The following is a 25,533-nucleotide window of genomic DNA, read 5'->3' as shown; positions in this document are numbered from 1 at the left end:
TTCTAAAGATAACCAGCTAATATGGTTAAATTTCCATGATGATTGGCACAAGATATACTAGGTTTATCCTAGCCTTGACATCACATAAAGTAAAACCAATATTTTTTTACTTTACATCAATCTATAGTTTCTAATGCATTAAAATTTTTAGAGTTCATACTACCAGTCTCAATCACGAGGTGTCTTACTCTAGAGATACATTCTGCAATTTATAAGTTGTTGAACTTAATATAGCGGACCATGTGGAAGCGGATCAGGGCATTCTCCATTGAGTTTACAATGCAAGGAGTGGTGAAGATAGTATGTCTCTTTTTAGAAGTACTTACCCATGAGCTTTCTCACAATAAAAATGCATCTCCTAGTACATCTTTTGGATGAAGTGGAGATTATAGGACCTATCTATACCTGGTGGATATTCTTCTTAGATCACTTTATGAAAAACTTGAAATGATTTTTGCAAACAAGAGGCTCATCTAAAGGGAGACATGATTGAAGGTTGGGTAGTGTCAGAGGCATTGGTATATATTTTAAAGTGATTGTTGATAGTGGATTTACATAACAAGATGATGTGGTTGGATGCTAAAGAATGACAATAGACTAATAGGGGATGTGCTAGTCAAAAATGTGATAAAGAAGAAGATAGATGGTACTATGGAGAAGAAAGTGATTCATTTTTTTATGTTGCATCACACATCTATAGAGAAATAGTTGGATAGGTACAAGCAATTAGGCTAGAAGGGAATAGAAGGTAGCGTGATCAGAATTTCAGCATATAGTATACAACAATGGTTAGTTTGATATTCCAAAGGCATGGAGGAGTTGTTGCCGTTCATGTCTATGAGGTAGTTGTATGATGCTTTGAACATTTCTTCATTCCAAGGGGAGGAAATCTCTAGGGAGAGGTAGGAGATATAGTCCAAAGGTAATTGTGTGCTTTCAATGTTGTTGTGTCTAGCAATTATATAGAGCAACTAACCTAGGCATTTCAATGTATAGTATAAAGTCTACACTATAGTGTGATAATGTGGGTAATATCTCCAAGTTGAGTGTATTCACAAAAAGAAATTCATGATGGATTGTGGTGTGATAGCAAAGTTTCAGCAAGAGAGTTGACAGTGGGTCATAAGTCTAAATATTGTAGTAGATGAGATTGAGTAATTAAACAACCTACAAAGTGTTATTTCAATAGATTTCCATAGCTTCTCCATGATTATATTTGTTATAAAATGGTTTAAAGTGGTATTGGAAGAAATAGACGCAATAGTTCAAGGATTGTTTGGATTCTTGGAGGTAGATTATGAGAAAAGATGGAACAATTTACACAACATATTTGTCTCGTTGAATCACTATGAACACATACATGGTCTTTTTTGGTATTTTTTCACTGTTTAAATCAATCATAAATACTTTTTTATTCTTTGTGAATCTTATTTGGATATTGAATAGACCCTAAATAGCTAATCTTCTACCCAAACCCACGATAACCTTCTTGGTGGTATGCCATGCCATCAAGAGCTTAGAGCACTCAAGTGTATGATGAAAGTAATGTCTCTAGCATAGATGTGGAGAGTATGTAAGTAGAGGAGTTGTGAGGGATGGAGGAAGAAAAGGGATTAGAGCATGTGGCGGAGATAGGCATGGATAATTCAGGGGAAGAGAAAGGAGCACCATAATTCTCTAATAATTTAGAAGAATATTCTTTGTATGGGGATCCATGCACAACCCTTATGGTGTATATGAGCTATGCTATGATCTTATCATGGAGCCACATGATGACAATCATATTTGTATCCCCTTGTTGTCGAATTCATTAACTATTTTCTTATATAAGTAATTTTCATATAATTTATAACTTACATATTTCTTTGAAAATATAGATATTCTAATTCACCTTTGCTCTTATATTGATTGTGCTATCATTTTTCAACTATCTAGGTCAGTATAGATGATCCAGACAGAGTAGGATGAGCAAAGGACACACAAATGAGGAGTTAAAGAGATCTTCATGCATATATCTCCGCATCAAATCATGAACTTTAGAGGTATAGAAGAAGTTATCTCAAAGTCCACACTCTAGGCTAGTCGAGAGCAGCTCAAGGATGCCTCACTTATAGACTAACAGAGATGGTGAGAGCCGTAGACTTCCTCTCCTCCTCTTTCTAGGGGTTGGTTGGTGAGATGATACAAATATACAAATGTTGTGACTTCATGGTTGGTTGCTACTCCTTACTCTCGTGCCAATTCATGTCAAGAGGATGGCTCCAATGCATGCTGCAAAGGTACTAATGGAGTGTCTCCATCTCTTTGGACAAGAGTACACGTTTCAGATTTGTTATACCTATATAAATGTCTGCTCCCTTGACTCAAGTTTTGCTCAGTTTTTCATGGCTTCTCTGAGAGATATCACCCCTACAAGTATGCTAGGTATAGAGCGGTCTCCTAGTTATGCCTAGGAGCATGCTTGTAGGTAGGAGAGGGTGCACCTTAGATGCACCTTCCCCATGATACAAGTACTTAATAGAAGAGAAAATGGTGCCATTCTCATGAATGGTGATGGGAGGACATGAGGGAGTTTTTCCAATAAGTATTTAGGCACAATGTTCTAGATCATTGAAAGAATATAGCACAAGGGAGCAAGAACTACATGATAGAATTCTTGGATGAGGAATTCCTAGTACAAATAGAAGAGTGGCGTACTAAAGCCTTCCTGGTTGGACATAGAGGATTAGAGGAGATTCAAGGTGGAGGCCATAGACTCTCTAGGGCAAGAGTGGTAGCAAAAAGAGGCAACGAGGGCACAGCTAGGGACATGGGTTGTGCATCATCTTAGGAGTGACTTATTTCGAGAACATTATAAGTTTTGTTTGGGTTATGTTCACTTCATTTTTTAATTTAAATCTTATAATTAAACCTTATTTCTAGCAATGCTACTTTGATTTCCTTGTAGCACTCAATTACAAATTGTGACTCCATAGGTTTAGAGACTTACTAGATATAGTCTTATTGCACTCATTACCAATAGATTATGTGTGGTTGTCCAACAAGTCATACCTCTTTTTTGTTTCTAGTTTTAGTATTTTTGTGAACATTGTGTATTGTAGATTAATCTTTGAATATTTATATTACATATTTCCTTCAATGTTCTAATGTATTAGAAAGTGCTCAAATGGTAAGAAGTTGTAGCAGTCGCTTAGATTCGTGGAGGACAAATCTTTTTTTTTCCTATTATCCATGCAATCTCTTTCTGTGTAGCTTTCCTTGGATATATAGATACAACTCAATAGAGTAGTTGGTTTAATCCTTTCTATACTGCTAGCTATTGAGAAAAGACAAAAGGGAGGACATGTGAAGAATCCAAGAGCACACATACAAAAGCAATGCAAACTTGAGAACATAGAGAGATAACGTTAAAATCTTCTTATTATTATTTCTTCATCCACACAAACAAACTGTCTATAACATTATAAAAAACTAATATGAAAGTACCATAAGATATGTACATGCAGTCACTAAGTATGAACCCACTAAGCAAAGAAGAGGTGGCATAACAAATGTGCCATAACCAAGCGTGAAATACATGGGTGTAGTTGAGTTGTAGAATCACTAGCATATCCTCATGTTAGTCACCTAACATGCTAGTGAATGATAGCTTACCATATCATTAAGGCACATAATGGATGCAAGCTCACGTAGAGCTCGATATCTCAACACTCCCCCTCAAGCCTCTCATGAACTCCTCCAAGTATGGTCTAAAAGCATTGAAGCTTCTTAGCTCGCAAGGATTTTGTGAAAATTTCACTAGCATGATCCTTTGTGCTAACAGAAACCAAGTCAAAATCACTTGCCAGAGTTCACTCGAAAATAAAATGATAATGAATCTCTATAATTTTGGTCCACACATGATACATCGGGTTTCTAGCCAATTGAATGCTGCTAAGGTTATTATAGTAAATGATAACATTTTTTTCCACATGTATCCCCATATAACCAGGTAGCTTGTACAACCAAGCTACCTCACATGTTGCAATTGTAAGACCTTTATACTATGCCTATTTACTAGACTAGGAAACTTATGGCTATTTCTTGTTGCTCTAAGTAATAACAATACTACTTAATAAAAATATAAAAGCACTAGTAGATCTCTTGTTTGAAATACTACCATCCCAATCTGCATCTACATAGCTATGAAAGTCTAATGGTATAGCTGCACCATAGAATAAGACATAATCCAATGTGTACTTGATGTAGCACAATATGCATTACACTACACCTAAATGTGGTTTCTTGGAAGCTCCATAAAACGAGTCTCCAAACCAAATATGTAGTTTAGGTTGAGGTTTAGGTTTGACCTGATAATTGTCAAATAGAGAAGGGTGACTACAATCTTTTGATACATAGTGACATTCTAAATCAAGCCGCCCTCATGCGCACTAAGCTTAGGATTAACATCCAAAGCTATAGAAAAGGACTTGCAATCAACCATACCATATTACTTCAACATATTCAATGCATATTTTCTCTATGACAATCATATATCCTCTAGAGTCATGATTATCTATATGTCAAGAACCTCTCCCAAATCCTTCATCTCAAAATTAGTCTTGAGAAAACCTTTCACTTTGTTAATCTCTATCTCACTGTCACCCATAATGATAAAATCATCCACATATATAGTAATGACCACAATACATATATTACTCTTGCATACATAAAGTAAGTGATTAGTATGTGCTATGTGAAATCCAATGCTTACAATGTATTCTGCAATCTTATCATGCCATGCCCTAGGTGCTTAATTCAACCAATACAAGGCCTTATGAAGCTGTCATATATAATCTAGATAATTCTCATCTACATAACTAAGTGGCTGCTCCACATAAACTTCCTCTTGCAACTCCCCCCTATAAGAATGTATTTTTAATATCCATTTGATGCATAATCCAACATTTTGATGCATCCACTATTATGATAGTCCTTGTAGTGGCCATTTTAGCCACTCAAACAAAAGTCTCCTCATAATCAATACCATGAGTCTATACATATTCTTTGGTAACCATTCGTGCTTTATAGCGCTCCATAGATCTAGTTGACTTATGCTTGATGTTGTAAACCCATTTGCAGCTAATAACTTTCTTATCTTCAAGTAAATATGTGTCTTCATCTATAAGTGCAGCCTTTTTTTCATTCATAGCAAGATCCCAAAACTCATTATCTATTGCATCCTCAAAACAAGTGGATTTCACATCCTTCACAATCTTAGTTATCTATGCATAATGATGAGCTAGATAGCTATCATATGTGAATCATTATGTTGTCTTTCTTACTCTATTTGACGTATGTGGATCTAGATCACTAGCAAGTGCTTTAGCATCCTCTTATGCCTTTTGTACACTAGGTGTTTTAATATATAGAATCCCAAACTCCTCATCCAAGTTATGCTTAGAACCATCTAAATCAGTATCAATATTAAAGAAACCTAATGATATATCTATCATAGTAGGTGAGACTCCAACTTTCTCTTTACTTTTTCTTAACATTTGTGATATACTTTGTAGAGTAACTTGTGATCTCAATTTGCCACTCCAAGTTCTATCAATAGAACCATGATTAGGAGACTATTGTGGTCTAGTAAATGTCTATGACTATTTATCTATTTTTGGTACAACCACATCTCATGCTCATTAGCCCTAACTCCATTTTTCATATAAGTATACTAGCTACTCATTTCATCCAGAACAATATCCCTACTAACTCAGCTCACATTTAACATGGTTATAACATCAATATTTGGTCTACTCAAGGGAATATCCCATAAATATATATATATATATATATTTACTTTGGGATCTAATTTAATGAATAAATTATGAGAAAAAGGTACACAAGCAATACATCCAAATATCTTTATATGGGATAGATTTAGCTTTCTACTTGCATACTTCTTTTTCAATGTCTCACCATGTATAGTGGCTGTGGGTGTCCTATTAATAATGTATATAGTAGTATCTGCATTAGTCCAATAGTAATGATACAAGTTTATTTTTGAGATCAATGCATGAGACACCTCTACAATATGCCTATTTTTTCAGTGAGAATTTTCATTTTTCTGCAAAGTATCTCTAAATGTATATTATCTATGTATATCATTTTTACACAAGAAATAAAAAAACTCATTGGAGAGAGATTTTCCATCCATCCAACTTAGGTATTTAATATGCAACCTTGTCTCCTTCTCAATCAAATCCTTAAGCTTTCAAAGTGAGTAAACACTTTACTTTTCTCCTATATAAAGTAAAGCCATACTTTACGAGTATGATAATCAATGACATAAATATAATATTTGCAACCACTCAATGTTATAGTCTTTATAGTATCCCACAAATCAAAATTTATCAATTCAAGTGGCTTTTTGTATACATGCTTTTCATATGGAAACACATACCTTGGTTTCTTTCCAAATTGACATACTTCACATACTTTATGTATTTCATCAACCCGAAACTTGGGCAAGCCATCCACAATTTCTTTTGCCTACATGTCTTTCAATTGTTGTACATTCACATGAGTAAATCTCTTATGCCAAATTTCAATATAATCTAGGATACCTAAACCTTGTGCAAACATGGTAGCATCCATTTCAAGAAGACTTACATAAAGAGTAAACACTCTTTTAGTACCTTTCTCTTTTCCAATCAACATAAAATGATTTTTAAGATCTTGTACATAACAACCATTAGATTCAACTGAACCTTGTAAAGAATGGGATTAGAAGGTCTTACACGGGGTTAGCACATGCAAATACCCGATTACACTGATGGGGTATCTAAGGTGTACAAGGACCTGATTAGGGTACCATTTGATAAATACAAATATGTCTCACCTTCACCTTCAGCTTCCGTGGCTTTCCCTCTCTCTCTCCCCTCTTTCTTTCTCTTTCTCTCTCTTCTCCTAGTCTTTCTCTCTCCTCTGCTCTCTTCTTCTCTCTCTTCTACAGTCTTCTTCCTTCTCTCTCTCTCTCTTTTAGGTCCCCTTCATTACATTTGGTATTAGAGCTTAGTTATTGATCCTTCCTTTCTCTCTCCTTTCCTTCAAATCTAGTCTCATTTTCCAACAATAAATCCTACTTTTTAGGTACACAGGCAAAGATGGCAACTTTCTTGGAAGACACACACGAGCTATGGTAGGAGGCTTTGCCAAATCTGGAGGCAAGGAGACAAAAATGGCATCTCGTTTTCAACTTTGAGACTTGCAGGGTGATGAAGAAGGATGCTATGAAGTGGACCTGTAGGGAGATGAGCTTTCATCTGATGGTGTATTAACTTTAGATTCCGTATGCATAGAAATTCCTCCAGAGTCACGAATAGAACTACAGTGTATGAGCCCTGCCTCATTACTGTCGGTACAAAGCCCTTGTACATTGCCATGGGATCCTCTTTCTTCACTGTTTTGATGGCACAATCCAATGCGCCAGAGTATGTACAGATCTGGCCAGGATCTATTTTTATCTCACAACAGAAAGGATTTGATGATTTCAATGTACACTGTAATCCCTTTCAAATACTCTTTTTTGTTTAGAAACTCATTGTGGTCATGCAGTAGAATAGGTGTATTAGCCATGGGAGAGAATCCCTCACAAAGCAGCTATCAGTGGTAGCAAGAAAAATCTCGGGCTCCCTCAGTTCACCTCCAGCCATGAGGAGAGCCTCTTTCAACAGTTGCCACCATGGATTTGACTCATTTGCAGTGATGAGAGAGATATCTTGAATGGATAGTAATGACTTCTTTTGAGTGAAGCTATAAGACAAGTTCCTCCAGGTGGGTGCCCATTCATACTCCATCTAGGCATGCAAGGCTACTAGATCGGCAAAAGGAGAGACTCGCATATCAAAGCCTGCCTCTGCTTCAGATGGTTTCATGTTCATGACAAATCTAGTGGGAGAAGTTGTGCCAGCCTTCAAGTACACATGATTGATGGATGTAACCTCTACTTCTGCAGCATGGCCAGCCTTTACAAGGTCAAACTGTGCCTGCCTAAAGCAGGTGATGGATTCAAAACTCTTCAATAGGTTCTCAAGGGGCACTGTTATCATAGAGCTTGGATTCATGGCCTGGAGCTCATGTTGCTTTGATGACGGACCACTAGGGCATTCATTCACCATTGAAGATGCGGTAATGTGATCCAACCCAAGTTCATTAGCCTCCCTTCAGCCAAAACAATGATGCCAGTTTTGGTCTCACGGAACACCCAGCGATCAGTTTGAGGCTTGATAGTGATTTTCTTTACACCAGATGGTTGTTAGAAAAATGTCAACAGTTTCCACAACATCCTCCAAGGTCAAGACAAGAATGCCTTCCATCAAGGATTGCAATGCACAGATTGGATCAACCTCTGTGACAATTACTCGAGCCCCTCCAGCCCTCATGGCAACAGCACAACCTTTGTCAACATCACCGTAACCATAGACAACTACAACTTTTCTAGCAATCATTACATTAGTGGCCCTCATGAGTCCATCAGGCAGTGAGTGGCGTCACCCATACAGGTTGTCAAACTTACTCCTAGTCACTGAATCATTGACACTGGCCTGCATCTGATACAGACGATGGACCCTAGTGGTGATCTCTTTAGAGACACCAACCAACCTCTCCTTCATTCTGTGATACTTCTTAGGATCTTGTTGATACCATCCTGCAAAATAGACAAGACGATTTGAAACTCTTGGCTGTCAATAGAAGCTGGGTTTGGTAATGTGCCATCCTTGCCATAAGCTTCCTCGGCCTTCACACCTTCGTGGATCAACAAAGTAGCATCCCCACCATCATCGACATTCAAATCTGGGCCACTACCAGGACCCAAGTCAAGATCTCTCTCAATACACCACCAGTACTCCCGAAGGGTTTCACCTTTCCAAGAAAATACAGATGAATATATAGCTAACAATCTCGAGAAATAGCAAGTGATTTTATAGGTACACTATGTTCCGCAACAGGTGGTTGTTGCCGGGTTTTTTGTATCTGTTGGGGGTATTGCTTGCTACAGCTGACTACCACCCTATTGCTATTGTTGCTGGTAAAATTTGGCCTTCATCACTAATTCTTCATTATTGCATCGCGGAACATTGAAGGCCCCATACAACCATGGGTTGCAAGAAGAAGGGCAACCACAAATTTCTTGGAGAGAGCAGCCATTAACTCTTCCCTGATCTTGAATAAGGTATGTCAATCTTTTACATCTAACTGTTGAGCTCAGCTGCTTGATGAGAGAGATGGAAGGATTGCATGCCTTCTTGAAGCTTAAGAGTGCCAACTGAACTCCCATCCCTATTCAACACTCTTGAAATGCATGCATGGCTGAATGCTCTTTAAATTTCTTTCCCCATTGATCAAGATTTTACTCTAATCCTTAACTATACTCTTGTCTTGATTCTTGACCGATAAGAAAGAATTTTGTAAGAAGGGTAAGTCATGCAGTCAATGAGTCACTGATTTGCAGAGGTAACTCCTTCCCCTATCCCATTTCCTTATTGGTCATGCATCTCATGAAAAGCCCAACTCTTCAATTGAAATTTCATAGCATGTTGATTTCTTGAATTAAAAATCCATGCCATGTATGCATAGACCAGGCGAGTCGGGAGCAAAAGAGGGATCCTTGAAGCCCTCTCCTGATTAAGGCCCTGAAGGGGTGCACAACCTAGCCCGAGGGAAACTTTGCCCACTTCCTGGTGATGTGGATCCCAAAAATTTCTTGCAGGTGCAAGTACACTTGAATGAATAGCCCAAGCCCCGATCATTTACATTCCACAACCTTGTAGATGTATTAAAAATGAGATGTATCACTTGGGAATGTATGGTGGATGTATGTAGTGATGGGCAAGGTATGCAGTCAAGAAATGGTCTCACCAAGATAATTATTGATGCAAATGATGTATGGCTCTATGTGGCATTGAGAACCACCATTTAGGCCCCTTATTTCTTGTAATAATCACCTCAGCATTGGGATAATGTATGCTCATTGAAGGAGTTCTTGTAGGGTGTTGCAGACAACCAGTCCCACACAGTTAGCCTGCAAAAGTCAATTACAACAAAGCCTTCTTTGTGATTGATCACAGAATCCATAGCTCAATTTGAAGAGGGCATCTTCCCCTTTGATCCAAACCAAAAATCTCTCCATTCCACCCTATGGTTTGGGAGATACACCCAATTTTGTGCTCAGAGGTATTGTCGGAGATATTTTTACATGGCCTCGTAGAGGGAATTGAGAGCTTTAATTTGAATAAAAAAATTTGGCACTCGGAGCTTCCTAGCTCAAGATATTTCCATTTCTGTAATAGGGGGTCTAGTGGACTGCACTTAGGATGGCAGGCCATAAGGGAAAAGCAAAGGCCCAAGAGGACTTCAAGAGTGAAATAAGGGGCTCCCGTGCCTCAATGAATGATCCTAGCTCAGCCCAAGAGGATTGTGAAGACATGTTTGAAGATGGTGCCCCCGAGATGGACGGCTTGGCTATGCTTAACCATACTCTATCCCAACATGAGACCCGTCATGCTGACCCGCATGTAGAGTTTGCACAATGCCATAGGAAGATGGAAACCCGCCAAGATTAGCTTCATTCCGAGATGATGGAAAAGATGGACTTACTCATCAAGTTCATGGGCACCCTCATTCCTACCATCGCACCCTCCTCGGCTTAGCCCAAGGAGTATGTACCTCCCCGTGAGGCCAACCGCCCTCCTCCCTTGGAGATCGGGCATAGCCCACAAGGTTTTGGTGGTGGCACCCATGGCTTTCCCCATAGTACTTATGAGATGGGCGAGCCCTCCACTAGACATGATGAACCCATCCTTCCCTCCCCTATTATGAACCCTTCAAGCCCATCCTTGGGATAGTAGCTCCCCCATAATGGAAGCTATATGCATACTCATGGGAACGGCAAGCAAGGGCCTAATGTGAAGTTTGGGTAGCATGGAATACAAGGTGTACATGGGCAGCATGCACATGGCAATGGGCAGTATGCACATGGTAATTTTGGGTAGCAAGGCCCAAATTTTTAGTTTGGTTCGCATGTATTGCATGAGCAGCAAGGCCCTAATGCAGGTGGACATGGAAAGCATGGGAATTTTGGGTAGCAAGACCCTAATAATCAATTTGGCCCGCATGTAATGCATAGGCAGTATGGCACCAATGGAAATTTTGGTCAACAAGGCATGTATTGGCATTCTCATGAACATTATGAGTATCACGACCATTGGCATGGGTTGGATGTGCAAAGGCAAGTGCATGCGCCTACTTATGGTCAACATGCATATGACGATTGTGAATATTTTGAGCAGCATGCATTTGATGACTATGTATGTTCTTATGAGCTATATTTTGGTCACATACATGGATGGTTATCTAGATAGTACTATGTACATGGACAACATCATGCAAATATATATGAGTATGTACATGGGGAGCAACATCATTATTAGCATCGGAGTGCTCAATATCATTAGCCACTTGATCATTACTATAAGCAACATGCACATCCTTATGAGCCACATGATACTTCTCAAGAATGATGCTATGATGAGAGCATCACACTATTCCCTAAGCTCTTGAGCAGGTGCCCCATCAGCCTAAGGCCCTTAACTTTGAATGCCTAGTAGTAGCCACGCTCACATGTGGAACTCATGGACATGAAATGCCTAGGGATTGATGCAATAAATGATGTAGTGATTGGAGCCTCATCTGCTCTTGTCGGACTTGGCCTATTGGTTCCCAATGAGTTTATGGACAAGTCAATGCATGCAACCGTATGGGTCCGTAAGGATCTTGTGCCACCATCAATGCTTGAAGATGAAACCATAAATTACTTCTATGATACAGTGGATGCATTAGATCACAATTATCCTTTTGACCCCGGTGGTAGTACGGTGACCCATGCTTATATGGATGACCCTTGTGCTCTTGATGCTTATTATGGAGGTTATCCATTTGATCCTGAGGGTTGAAAAAAGCTCTATCTACATCAACACTCCCCCGGTGCAGTCCCCTCACCTTGAGGCGGCAACCTTGGCTGAAGGACAACTCAATTTGGGCCTATTTTCCAATAGATAGCCATATGTTTTCGAACAGTTTTGGACCTGCATTAATTGCACCCATGCATGACCTACCTAGCTGAACATTATTCAACGAGCTTTGTTTTGACATGCAGAACGTCTCATTTGGAGTTTCCCATGGCAAGTTATGAGCATTTTTCCACTACAGGCATGTTTGGGACAGCATGTTGTCCAATGTTATCTAGCCCTTCTTGTTTAGAATTGGTGACTGAGTTACCTTCTTCCCTCATGCTCACACTGCATACATGCTCATAGGCCACCATTCCACAAGATTTCACCCCCCCACCTAGCCATACCAATATGTCTTCTTTTTTGTTTTTGAGGGCAAAAACCTTCTGGGTCGGGATGGAATGTAAAGAATGGGATGAGAGGGTCTTACATGGGGTTAACACGAGGTTAGAACATGCGAACACTCGGTTACATTGATGGGTTATCTAAGGTGTACAAGGACCTGATTAGGGTACCATTTGCTAAATACAAATCTGTCTCCTCACCTTCACCTTCAACTCCCATGGCTTCCCCTCTCTCTCTCCGCTCTTTCTTTCTCTTTCTCTCTCTTTTCTTGTCTTTCTCTCTCTTCTCCTAGTATTTCTCTCTCCTTTGCTCTCTTTTGCAGTCTTCTTCCTTCTCTCTCTCTCTTTTAAGTCCCCTTCATTACAAACCTACAATCCTTGTTCCACCGTTTGACCAATAGAAACCATTATTTTTGTATTACTTGGTACATACAATATATCAGTCAAGTACTTATTTTACCATCTTCTACACTCAAAGAAACATTTTCATGAGTCTCCACATAGGCCGAAGACTGTGGATTGTACATATGTCTAAACCACTCTCCATAAGAAGTCATGTGGTTAAAGGCACTTGAGTCTACATCAAGGTAAATATTAAGAGATCCCCATGATTTTTAGTTTATAGATAGGTGGGGAATGTCTGGTTGATCGATGGTAAAGAGTTTAGAAAAATAGGTGATTGTTATGAGAAAATCTTATTTTAAAGCTATTTTTAGGCAAATTTTGGATCAAAATATACAAGTTTTTGCATATAAGGGTGATTTTTTGAGTTTTCAAGCCTAAAAATTTAGCCAAGCGGCCAAGAAAACCTCCAAAAAATACCATTTGGACTAGAATTCTCCCATAATTTTTACCTTAGTCTATATATCATACATAATTCTTTAATGAACCATCAATAATCATAATATTCATAAAGTGCTACAAAACAAACAACTATTCACTTCTATCATTATTATTTCTACTATTCGATGCATAATTGTCTTGTTTTTTTATAATTTCTAATGTAGCCTTCTTTTGAAAGTTATTTTTTAAAATGTGGCCTTTCTAACCACAATGTAAATAATTCTTGCTATCACTAGAATTATGTTGCCTTTTAGAATCTACAAGTTGGCCTCTTTGACTTTCCCTTTCTCGAGAATGTCCTTCCCTATTTTGTTGTACATCATAACTTTGACTATGACTACGCCTTGGCCTCTACCATAACTTCTACCTCTATTAGTAGAGTAAAGCATCTTTTTAGACTTGTTCTTGCTTTGAGAAGAAGTAGAATCCAACCCAAGGTCCTTCTCCTCAAGTATCAACATATAAATCAAGACTGCAAAACAAGGGATATAATCCCTCATATTCATAGATGACCTAAAGCTCTGATACTCATGTCCAAGTCTATCTAAGCATGCATGCATAGCATCATCATCGTCAACTCTCACATTGATCAATTCAACAACTTCCACAACACTCTTGGTCTTCAAGGCATAATCATTAATGGACAAGTTTTCTCTTTTCACTTGGTTTTGACTTGAGTTGTAGCTTTCTAACCTTTGTGTTTACTTCAAGCAGCCTTGCTAGATTCTTTCATGCAGTAGCAAGGGTTTTAAATCCCAAAAAATAGCCCATTATGCTATTTGTGACACTGTGATAGATAGCTAGTACATGACTTTATGTGTGGTCCTAATCTTTATTTGCCTTTACCTATTCTGTATTAGCATTTCACATAAGAACTTCATGTACTACTATCATGTCTCCTTCAATATAATTTCAAACACATTTGCCTCTCGAGAGATTTTTCATCCTAAATTTTCATTAAGAATAGTTGTTCTAATAAAGCTTCTCACAGAAAATCTAGTTGAAGTTATTAGACATTTTTAACAAAATAGACTATCTTGCAGAAAACTCAAATATGAAACCAAGTTGATACCATCTACACCAGAACTAAACACATAGTCCTTTTCACTAATTTCATGACAATGATTGTAATATACAATTTCTATGCAGATGCATTGTGTGTCTATAACTAAACAAATACCTAAAACCTTACATATAAAAAATTTGTAACATATGCACCTGTGAATAACTGACATAGCCAAAATGGTAGCATACTCAAAAAATATTGTCAGGACCATTTGGAGATATAGAACAAAGGTCCAATATACACATTGTTCTTCTTGCTCACCAAGTTTCACAACAGTGGAAGACCGCAACTCTGCCAAACTCAAGAGCCTTGTGTAGCTATAACCCTAGGCAAATGAAGTAAGGTGGAAGAACTTCAGGTACTATTGCCATGTCTCATTCAATATAATTTCAATTGCCTTTTCCCTTCAAGAGATTTATCATCCTAAAATTTTATGCTGGATAGTTGTTGGAAAAAAGCTTCTCACTCATAATCTAGTTGAAGTTGTTAAACATTTTAACAAAATAGACAACCTTGCAAAATAATCCAACATAGAAACCAAGTTGATACCATGTACACCACAACTAAACACATAGTCCTTTTCACTAATTCCACAACAATAAGTGTAACATTATATGTCTATAACTCAGCAAATACCTAATTCCTTAGATATTTACAATTTGTAACATATGCACCTGTAAAGAGCTAACATAGTTGAAACTGTAGCATACTTAAAAAATATTATCAATACCACTTAGAGATCTAGAATAGAGGTCCAATATACACATTTTTCTTCTTGCTTACCAAGTCTCACAACAATCAAAAACTGCAACTCTACCAGACTCAAGAGCCTCCTAAAGCTATAACCTTAGGCAAATGGAGCAATATGGAAGAGCTTTTTACATGTTGCTTGTTTTCTTACATTGTTCCTTAAATTCCTTCACCTCATTCTTTAATCTAGCTCTGTGCAGCCATGGGATGACTTGATACCATGAAAACAAATAAGAGGGGAGAGAAGTGAAGAACTCAAGAGCCAACACATAAAAGCAATGGAGACTTGAAAATATAGATACATAGGATTGAAATCTTCTCCTTTTGTCTTATTCTTTCACACAAGAGAATTAAGCCTATAATATGATAAAATATTGATATGAAGTTATCACAATATATATACCTACGATCACTAAGTGTGAACTTACTGAGTAAAGAAGACATGGCATAATAAGTGTGCCATGACCAAGGGTGGTGGACTACATGGGTATAGTGTAGCTGTAGAGTTATTAGTGTATCCTCATATTAGTCACCTAATAAGCGACTGAGTAATATCTTGGTAGGAAAGAAAGAATTTAAATTATTATAATTTTAGCTCACATCAATACAACCTTGATCAAAATCAACAGATTGATCTTCACACTCTCAAAAAATACTTTTAAAAATAGCATTAAAAGTAAAAGGATTATAAGTTAGTGAGGATTAATTTAAATAAATTAAAAATTTTAATATTATCATACATTAATAACACCTTAGTGTCAATTTATATGCATCCCTTACAAATGTATTTACAGTTAGAAATAAATATACACTAGTAAGGATAAAGAAGAATTAGATGTTAACAACACATTGAGCTTTTTGTCGCGTTTGACTTACTCATTATAAACAATTTGCCATTCTTCAAAGATAGGCCCTTAAGTTACAAGGGTATTATCAGGAGTCTAATCAGTTAGTTGAGGCATACATTCATAATTACCAAGAATATATCATGCAAGTCATCACCTTTAAGAATTAGCAACATCTTTACTTTTCACCCAAGGACTCCCACAAGGAGCTCTTGAACAATTCCTACATAGGAAAACTTATGAGATGTAAGAATTTCTCTAATTTTTCTTAGGTATGCATATATGGATTCCCTATATATAACTAGAGAATTGCATTTTCCACATCTCATGGTAGGGAATTTTAGGCATGCATATATGATTTCCTTTTATATAACTACAGAGTTTTATTCCCCACATTTTAAACTAGGGATTTATAGGTCATATGATTAGGGAATCCCATTTCCCATCTAGCAGAGTAGGGAATTGTAGGCTACATAACTAGGGAATTCGATTCTCCGCATTTCGGATTGGGAAATTACAAATATCGACTATATCAATTATATACACTTTATGGAAGATTACAAATAGTCATGCCAAGATATAATTTGTGGGAAGTGGTCACCAAACAAATTAGGCTTAAATTAAGTGGTCACTTAATAATACGACTTTTCTTCTGATGCCAGGAGGCATATTTCACTGTGGATTCCGTGCCATGGTGGGTTCTGTGAGGTTTTATGGTGGATTCCATAAACTTTGTTGACCAGGGCTCATACACAAAGTGGATTCTTTGTGCGAGAAGTTGATGGGGATGCCTATCCTTTTCGAGTGTTTTATTAATTTAGTGTGTACATGGGTGATGCCATAGCGGGTAATTTTGCAAAATACATATTAAATTAATAAAAGTTTATGAGTTTAGAGTGCGCACTCGTGATAAATTAAGGTTAGGATTGATTTCTAACCAATTGATTTATTTATGTAGCTGAAGACTGCTAGGTATTCACTTTTGTCGGTTTAATTGTATTATTTTACTAACGATTGTGAATGCTTCAGTTGATGTGTAGAGATAGCAGCTGTGGTGGAGGAAAGCATTGGAGGATAGCGTGTATTTGAGTTATCACTTATATTTTGATGGGTACATACCTTAGGCATGGCGTCTATATTTTGTTGCGCCTATTTATTAAGGCGTTGCATATTTATTTATTATTTTGTATGCCCATGGGCGCACGATTATGATATTTGTATTTGGACATTCTATTGGGTATGCCTGACTCTTTGGGCGCCTGTCCATTAGCTTTATTTCTATTTTGTGCTAAAGCAAACTCAAAAGCCAAAAGCATGCTATTTTGTAATTTGGGCTATTATTTGAGCTTGAAGATGATTAATACATAAAATACATGCTTTGTGGAGAGCTCACACAAGGCATGGGGGGAGATTGCACCCAATTAGTCTCTTGTTCATGTCATGCATGCTTTCTACCTTGATTTTTGTGCAAAAAGTAGAGTTCTTTTGTTCTTGGGGACCTTCCGGCGCTCATTACGTGAGCATACAACATCTGATCTGTGCACCAGTGGTATCAGAGCGAAGTCGAGATCGAGAGCTTCCAATCGCTACCCATCTTGCGCGAAGGCGGAGCTCCTGGAACGATCGAGCTCTACAGTCAGTCTCATCACGAACGGTCGATACGGGTGGATTCTTGGCGGTCAAGAACCTCTGTTTACAACCTCTGATCGCGAAGGACCGGCCTGTAACAGCGGAGGACTATGTCAACTTCTCCTTCTACAAAGTCGTCTTCTCACAGATCAGAGAGATAAGTTTTATATTTTCTATTAAGCTTAAAAGCTTCAAGGCTAAGCTTTTAAAAAGCTTAGCTCAACAAACTTTAAAATCGACGCATCAGAGGAGGACCTTAGCGTGATTTCCGCCGGTGCAAAAAAACGCCCCCCCTAAAATTTTCCGTTTTCATTCAACTTAGCTATAAGCTAAGCTAAGTTACCTAAGTCTCAAATCACACAAAGCTCCAAAGTCTACCAAGTTTCATAAGCTGTGCAACTCTGTAAGTCCAGCAAGTCACTAGAAGTCAAAAGTGACTTGTGCCAAAAACTCCCATAAGGATTGTTCCTACGGCGCAGAAGCACCGAACTGCAAAGTTGTTCCCTGGAAGACCCTGTTCGCATACGGAGACTTGGTGAACCAGTTTCAGCGCATGCAGAAGGTCAAACACAGATTTTACAAAGATTTCAGACTCCGCAATTGCCAAAGATGAAGACCGTGGAAGCCAAACAAAAATCTGTAAGCCTTGTACACCCGACTTTGAGCTATGCTCATCCCGCTAATTGGATTTTGCGAGTGTGAGGTCTTTTGAATTTTTAAAGGATGACGGAACAAAATATGGATGATTTAATGGCTGAAGGCGATCTTCTTGAACCTACCATGGAATAAAAGTTGGATTTAATTATGATGCAGTTGGACGAAGAACGAAGAGTCCGGCAAGCATTGCAAGCTCAATTGGCCAATTTACAAAGATCGACTACCGACAAAGAGGAACCACAACCTGAAGATCTTATCCGACAAACCATCGATGCGATTCTCGAAGCTCAATCCATCCGCAAAGAAACAAAGATAAGTAAAATAAATTTCAAATTCCATACTTTCAATGGCACTCGAGATGGAAAGATTGTTCTTGCATTAATTAGTCAGTTTGATGATTACTTTCATGAGGAAACATACGCTGAAAAAGATAAAATCAAGTGTGTCACTAATCACTTAGTGGATAGAGCATCTCTTTGGTGGACCGTGGTTTGTAATAGCATAGATTGTCCCACTACCTAGGAGAGTTTCAAGAAGAAGTTTATGCAGAATTTCCTTCCTCCACAATTCCATGAAAAAGCCATAAAGCAATGGGACCTTATTCAGCAAAGAGATCATGTGCCTATTTCTCAGTACACCGAACGTTTTTGGAATGCTTTACTCCAACTGCGCATGCTTGAAGACGTACCTGAAGCGACTCACAAGCGCAAGTTTATGTCTGGATTACTTAGGCATTACTACGCTAAAGTCAATATGTTCAAGCCTGCAACCCTTGAAGATGCAATTTGTTTGGCTCATGACACTGAAGACAAGCTTCAAGGAAGAGACAAGCGTCCACAACAATTTCAAGCAAATGGTAACTATGATTCTAAGCAATTCAATTCAAATTTCAGAAGATTCAATCAAAGTCGATTTCCTTCATCATCTTTCCGTAAGTCTTGGACAAAACCACCTCCTTTGCCATCAAATACCAATCAAAACCCTAAGCCATCCTCACAGCCAAATCCTAATATTCCTAGACTTCCTGCCATTGCAAACAATGTATCTAAAGCCAAACCTATAGTGTGTTACAAATGTCATCAACCTGGACATCTAGCAGCCAATTGCCAATCAAAGAAGCCCCCTAAGCATATCAAATATCTTGGAGCAATGGAAGATGAAGAACATTAGGAAATGCCTGACTTTACGGAAGATGAGAACAACATTGCTTCTCCTTCGGATACTTTACCAGGTATGCCAACTCCACATTCTTTGTTGACAATGAAATGTTTAGTGCATGGAAAAGAAAAGATTATTTTGCATGATGATGGTAGTACACATGATTTTATTTCTGCAAAGTTAGTGAAAGAATTGAAATTATAAACTGTTTCTACGCATTATCGCATTAAAGTAGCATTCTAAGGCACAAGGTATAATGGAACACAAGAGGTGCATGATTTAGAAATTCAAATTGGTGAATACACTGAAAACACATTGCATTGTATGGTAAGCACGCATCTAATAATTTTCCACTACTTACTCATACTCAAGCTAAATGTGCATTACACAAAAGTAATAAATTTTATTTAATTTGGGTGAATGAACTGCAAGCTAAAGACAAACATATGCACTCTAGGCATAAAGAATTCCTTGCACAATTTAAAGATTGTTTTGCTGAAGATCTACCACCTGGATTACCTCCTTCACGTCTTGAAGACCACAAAATAGATTTAATTCCTGGTACACAACCACCCTGTAAAGCACCATATAGGCATAACCAAATGGAACAGAAAGAAATTCAAAATCAAGTTGAGGAATTATTAAATAGAGGATTAGTTAGACCTAGTAGTTCTCCATTTGGCACACTTGTTTTGTTCGTAAAGAAGAATAATAAAACTTATCGTATGTGCATTGATTATCATGCCCTAAATAAGATTACTGTAAAGAATAGATATCCAATTCCTAGGGTCGATGATCTTACGGATAAACTACAAGGTTCTGCCATATTTAGTAAAATAGATATTAAATCTGGTTATCATCAGGTGAGATTAGATAAATCTGATATATTTAAGACTGGATTTCGAACACAACTTGGTCATTATGAATTTTTAGTGATGCCTTTTGGATTGACTAACGCACTTGCTACATTTAGTATAATGATGAATCACATATTTTTGAAATATCAGCATTGTGTTATAGTATTCTTTGATGATATCTTGGTATTCAGTAAAAATGAGAAAGAACATTATGAACATCTGTCTTTGGTTTTTAAGTTGTTGAAAGATAATCAACTATATGCTAATCTGGAAAAGAGTAAGTTCTTTCAAACGGAAATTGAATATCTAGGTCATATTGTGTCATGAGAAGGTATTAAGGTTGACCCTAAGAAGATAGAAGCAATATTAAACTGGCCTATACCCAAAAATGTGCATGAGTTACATTCTTTTCTAGGTCTTGCTAGTTTTTACAGGAAGTTTGTGCGAAATTTTTCATTACTTGCTTTGCCTTTGACTAAACTTTTAAAGAAAGGTATTGTTTATCATTGGTCTGATAATCAACAGAAATCTTTTGATTTATTGAAGAATGCATTAACACATGCTCCTGTATTACAACTACCTGATTTCAATAGACCATTCTTTTTAGTAGTCAGTGATGCTAGTGGATCTGGAATAGGAGCCGTACTTATGCAAGATAATCATCCCATAGCCTATTCTAGCTGTAAACTGAAACCATCCGAACTTAAATATTCCACATATGATAAAGAATTGTTAGCTATTGTACAAGCTTTAAGACAATGGAAACATTACTTAATGGGTTCTGAATTTATGATTAAGACTCATGAACAAAGTATTAGGCATCTCCTTAGTCAACCCCAAATATCTCACCGACACATCAAATGGGCAGCTTTTATTCAGAGTTTTCATCCCCTTATTCAATACCAACCATGTAAAGAAAATGTAGTAGCTGATGCATTAAGTAGAAGACTAACCATTCATAATATCTCTGTTATATCATTTGATTCTCTAACCCCTATGAAAGATACTTATCATCAGGACATTACATTTCATGCTGATTGGAATAAATTAGTTGGAAATAATTGGATTCCTATTGATTCATTGTCTTACAATGATGGATTCATGTTTTATGAAAAGAGATTATGTGTTAGAGTACCATTTAGATCTTTTGTTTTGAATGAGATTCATTGTCCTCCATATCAAGGTCATAGAGGTATTATATCTACTTTGCGTACATTGACTGAAGATTTTTATTTGGCACATATGGACACTGATGTATCTAACTTTGTTTCTGAATGTTTGGTTTGTCAAAGAGTTAAGAGACATCATGGTAAACAGTATGGTTTACTAATGCCTTTATCTATTCTATCAAGACCATGGGAACAGATTTCTATGGATTTTATTACTGGTTTACCTAATACTAAAGCTAACCATAATATGATTTGGACTGTTGTAGACAGGTTTAGTAAACAAGCATATTTCATTCCATGCAAGAAAACTTTAACAGCATCTCAGGCAACACAATTGTTTTTGAAAATTGTTTTCACTAATCATGGATTACCAAAAGTTATTATTTCTGACCATGATTCTAGATTTTGTAAACATTTGGGCATAGCATGAGTAGGAGAAGATTGGGTTCGAGCATGCTGAAAAGCATTGTGCGAGGATAGACCATTGAATAGTTGTAGAATTTGGAAGTCCACATAATGCCAAAGAAGATTCAAGCCTCGATCTATTGATCATAGCAACAACTAGACTCACAAATCATCCCTAAGAACATGCACTTGACTTCATGAAATCAATAGTTGTAGCATTTGGAAGGCCACATAATGTCAAAGAAGATTCAAGTGTGCAGCTATTGATTGTAGCACTACTAGACTCACAAATCATCCCAAAGAAAAAAATAATTGGAAAGGGCATACTTCATGCTTGGTTGGGTTTAGAGAGAGCTACTCCACTATCTTCCTTAGCTAATAAGCTATTCTCTTGAGGAAGATAGTGTGTGATTACAATATCGCAAGATCATGCACTTAGTTGGTACCAACACAAGGTAAAGTATAAATAATATAAATTAGGACCCAAAAAAGCAAAACCACAATACACTTTATAGAGTGACATGGGCATTTCCATCACCTGCCCTTGATACTTAATAAATGCTATAGTAACAAGAGATTGATGTTAGAACCATTAATACTCAAGTCTCACACATAGACCAGATGAGCCTTGAAGACAATGCAAAGAAGATTCAACAATTATGAAGCATGGGATACAAAAAAAACATGTGACATGTGGTAGCTCCTCAATGTCCAACAGTTTCTCAAAGCTCCAAGAAGACCATTCAATAGTTGTAGAATTTGGAAGGTGACATAATGTCAAAGAAGATTCAAGCCTCAAGCTTTTGATCATAAGAAGAACTAGACCCACAAATCATCCCTAAGAACATACACTTGACTTCATGAAATCAACTACAACAAATATGTACTTGAGAAGCACCAATCGACCGATAACATTAAGTGGAAAATTAAGTTGACTATATGAAATTAAGTGAAACAAATATACACTTGACAAGCACCAATCAAAAATCATTCCTTAATATGAATGTGAAATATTTCATGGAAAGGCACTAATTCCCCCTTCAATTACTAGTTTCCATGTCAAATGGCATATCTTCTTGATACATATTTGACCAATTTATTTAAATTTTTTGGCATGTTCATTGTATAGAGATGTGATGTGCAATATTTTCACAATCACACCACATAGGTTACACATTAAAGAAATGGATTTTATCATATATACTTCAAATTCTCTTCTAAGAATGCTCTAATCTATACTTTCATTTGGTTGTGGCTTGCATGTGATGATTCTTGGTATGATATAATGCAATAGCCCTTTATTTCAACCCTTTTGTAGCTAAAGAAAGTAGCTTGCAACAACCTTTGCTAACCTTTCAATAGGTTATCACGACATAGGTTTCTTACATGATAAAACCTTGAGAGTTTATGTGAGTATCTTGCATTTTATGTTTCACACTTGATGTTGACATAGGACAATATTTCAATGTTAATGAAGGAAATCTAGCAAGATTATATATATATATATATATATATATATATATATATATATATATATATATATATATATATATATATCTCTCTCTCTCTCTAAGGGTCAAGTGATCATCACAGAAGGGTAAGGCCTTTGATTCTTTGCATGTTGCTACGGTAGCATAAGAGCTTCCTACAAACCTTTGGGGGGAGCCCCTAATGAAGGAGCTTGCATAGCCATGGTTGCATGCACTCCTCACACATTCCGGGCTAGATAGGAATAGTGAGTGGGTGTAATGGAGCAAAATGTTTCATCAGCACAGATATACTCTAGCATTGTTACACGAGCGGTGATCAAGAGCAAGCCTCACTCATAACCTGATAACAAGATGTTAAGGAGTGCCGATTGGGGTAATTGACTTTGTTGGATGCACAACACAACTTGAAAAATTCAAGTATTTGACAATACACCACAAGCCACACATGAAAACAAGACAACACACAATAAATAATGCCTCTTGTAGCTCAAACAACTAGAACCCCAATTCAGGTAGAGCATCACACAACCACAACACAATGAATATACCAACAATCGGAAAACAACAACCTTGAGCCAACACTCGACCCCATAAATCAAAATTCTTCAGGGGAAAGGCCCTTAACTCTCCATTCTCATCTCCTTACATAGTTTTATATCCACACTCACATACATTAGGCTTTTTGCTTTCAGCTTTTGGCTTTTTCTTTTCTACTACTTTTCACTATTTTTGTTTTTTCTGCCCTATGCCTGTTTGCAACTTGTTTGGATCATAACTTTGTCATTTAAACTCCGAATATAGTCATTGGGATACTCAAAACGATTGGAACACATTTGGTCAACAAGCTTGCATGGGCAGAATTACAAAAATCCATCAAAAATGGGAAAAAATATTGATTTTTGTAAATCACATCATTTTTCTCCATCTTTTATCTTGGATGACTTATTCCCTTCCTTGGCCTATTGTTCTTGTAAGTGCAAACACTTTCAGTATACATGCCTTCTTTTTCTTCAAGAAATACTCGCTGACGATGTAAAACTTATGACATATTCCTTTGATCCTTGAGTCTTCAAAATAAATATTCTCTAGATATGAACCTATTTTTTTAATGCAGCATGTCCTAGCAGGAATATGGTTTTCTAAATGAACTCCGTGTCCAATCATTCATGATTTGGAAAAATATGCAATGTTGGATCCATGATATGCAACCAATCAATCAATTCTACAAACAAAAATAATGCATGCATTGAAGAAATTGTGCTTAGTCTATCTACATGTGATCGTGCGTCATGCAAAATGCAAAAAAAAATCATTGATTATTTAAATCCTTATTCTCACCTCTCAAAGCTCATCAATAAAATATCAATATCCGCTCCACCCACCCAAAATCTCACAATCACTCAAGAAATGATGGTCCTCAAGATGTTGACTAAATATGAACAACCCATCTCACAATTGGCGGTGTCTTTCACGACCCTCGAACTCACCCAACCACCTTACACACTCAACCAAAGGTTCCTAATTTTGTGATGAACATCCCAAATATCATGCGTGCAAGAAATGTGCATGCTCAATGACATGTGCTCTCTCATGTGCGTGTACAACTAAGATTTACTACATATAGCTGTAGCGGACCTCATGCCGTGCTAGTGCTCAACGATGGTGCAAAATGTGCTTTAAACCCAACCCATGGCATGGAAGTATTTGATAAGAATAGGAGACGACCCCCGAGTGCAGTGCATTAGCAAGTGTAACATGAACTGCTTGTGAACCCATAATCCCCTTGATGTCCAAGAGTCTCAACAAGAAAACAAACCTTGCTCCACAATGTTTGGTAGCTAATAGCAAACTCCAGCATCAACATGTCCAAAAAAACACCAAGCTCAACCAAGGCTATCAAGTTTCACACTCAACAAATCAAAAAAAATGATAGAAAAAAATCCTAAGCTAGACAAACACAAGAAATCCAATTACAAAACAACAAAACAAACTATCATGCATGTTAGAAGATGGGCATAGAAACCCACTATAAACAAGGGAGTATAAGGGGAGATGAGTGTGAATAGCCCTAGGGGCAGGGGAAACGCTAACCCTAGCTGGCAAAGGGCTATATAAACAGCCTATGGGTCACTATCATTTGTGAGAGAGTGTACCCAAGTTGTACTCTAAGCAACTTAGTAAGCAAGATTTCATTCTTGTACTTTGAGCTCTCTTCTCCCTCTTGTGCACACATTCTACTGCTGCAAACTCTGATTCTCAACATGGTATGA

The 25,533-nt window shown here is 37.3% G+C and overlaps 2 pseudogenes; both read right to left on the bottom strand.

Moving 5' to 3' along the window:
* Window positions 1-7,506: 7,506 nt before the first annotated feature.
* LOC148013945 (uncharacterized) lies at window positions 7,507-8,187 on the bottom strand (annotated as a pseudogene).
* Window position 8,188: 1 nt separating this feature from the next.
* Window positions 8,189-25,533, bottom strand: part of LOC148013944 (adenosylhomocysteinase 2-like) — an 84,445-nt pseudogene continuing 67,100 nt past the window's right edge.

Source organism: Lygodium microphyllum, chromosome 25 (genome assembly GCF_053477565.2).
Source record: "Lygodium microphyllum isolate KBCC chromosome 25, Lygodium_microphyllum_v1.1.10, whole genome shotgun sequence".
Classification (NCBI taxonomy): Eukaryota; Viridiplantae; Streptophyta; class Polypodiopsida; order Schizaeales; family Lygodiaceae; genus Lygodium; species Lygodium microphyllum.
Note: the sequence above shows the minus strand (reverse complement) of the source record. Positions and strands in the feature narration are given on the sequence as shown.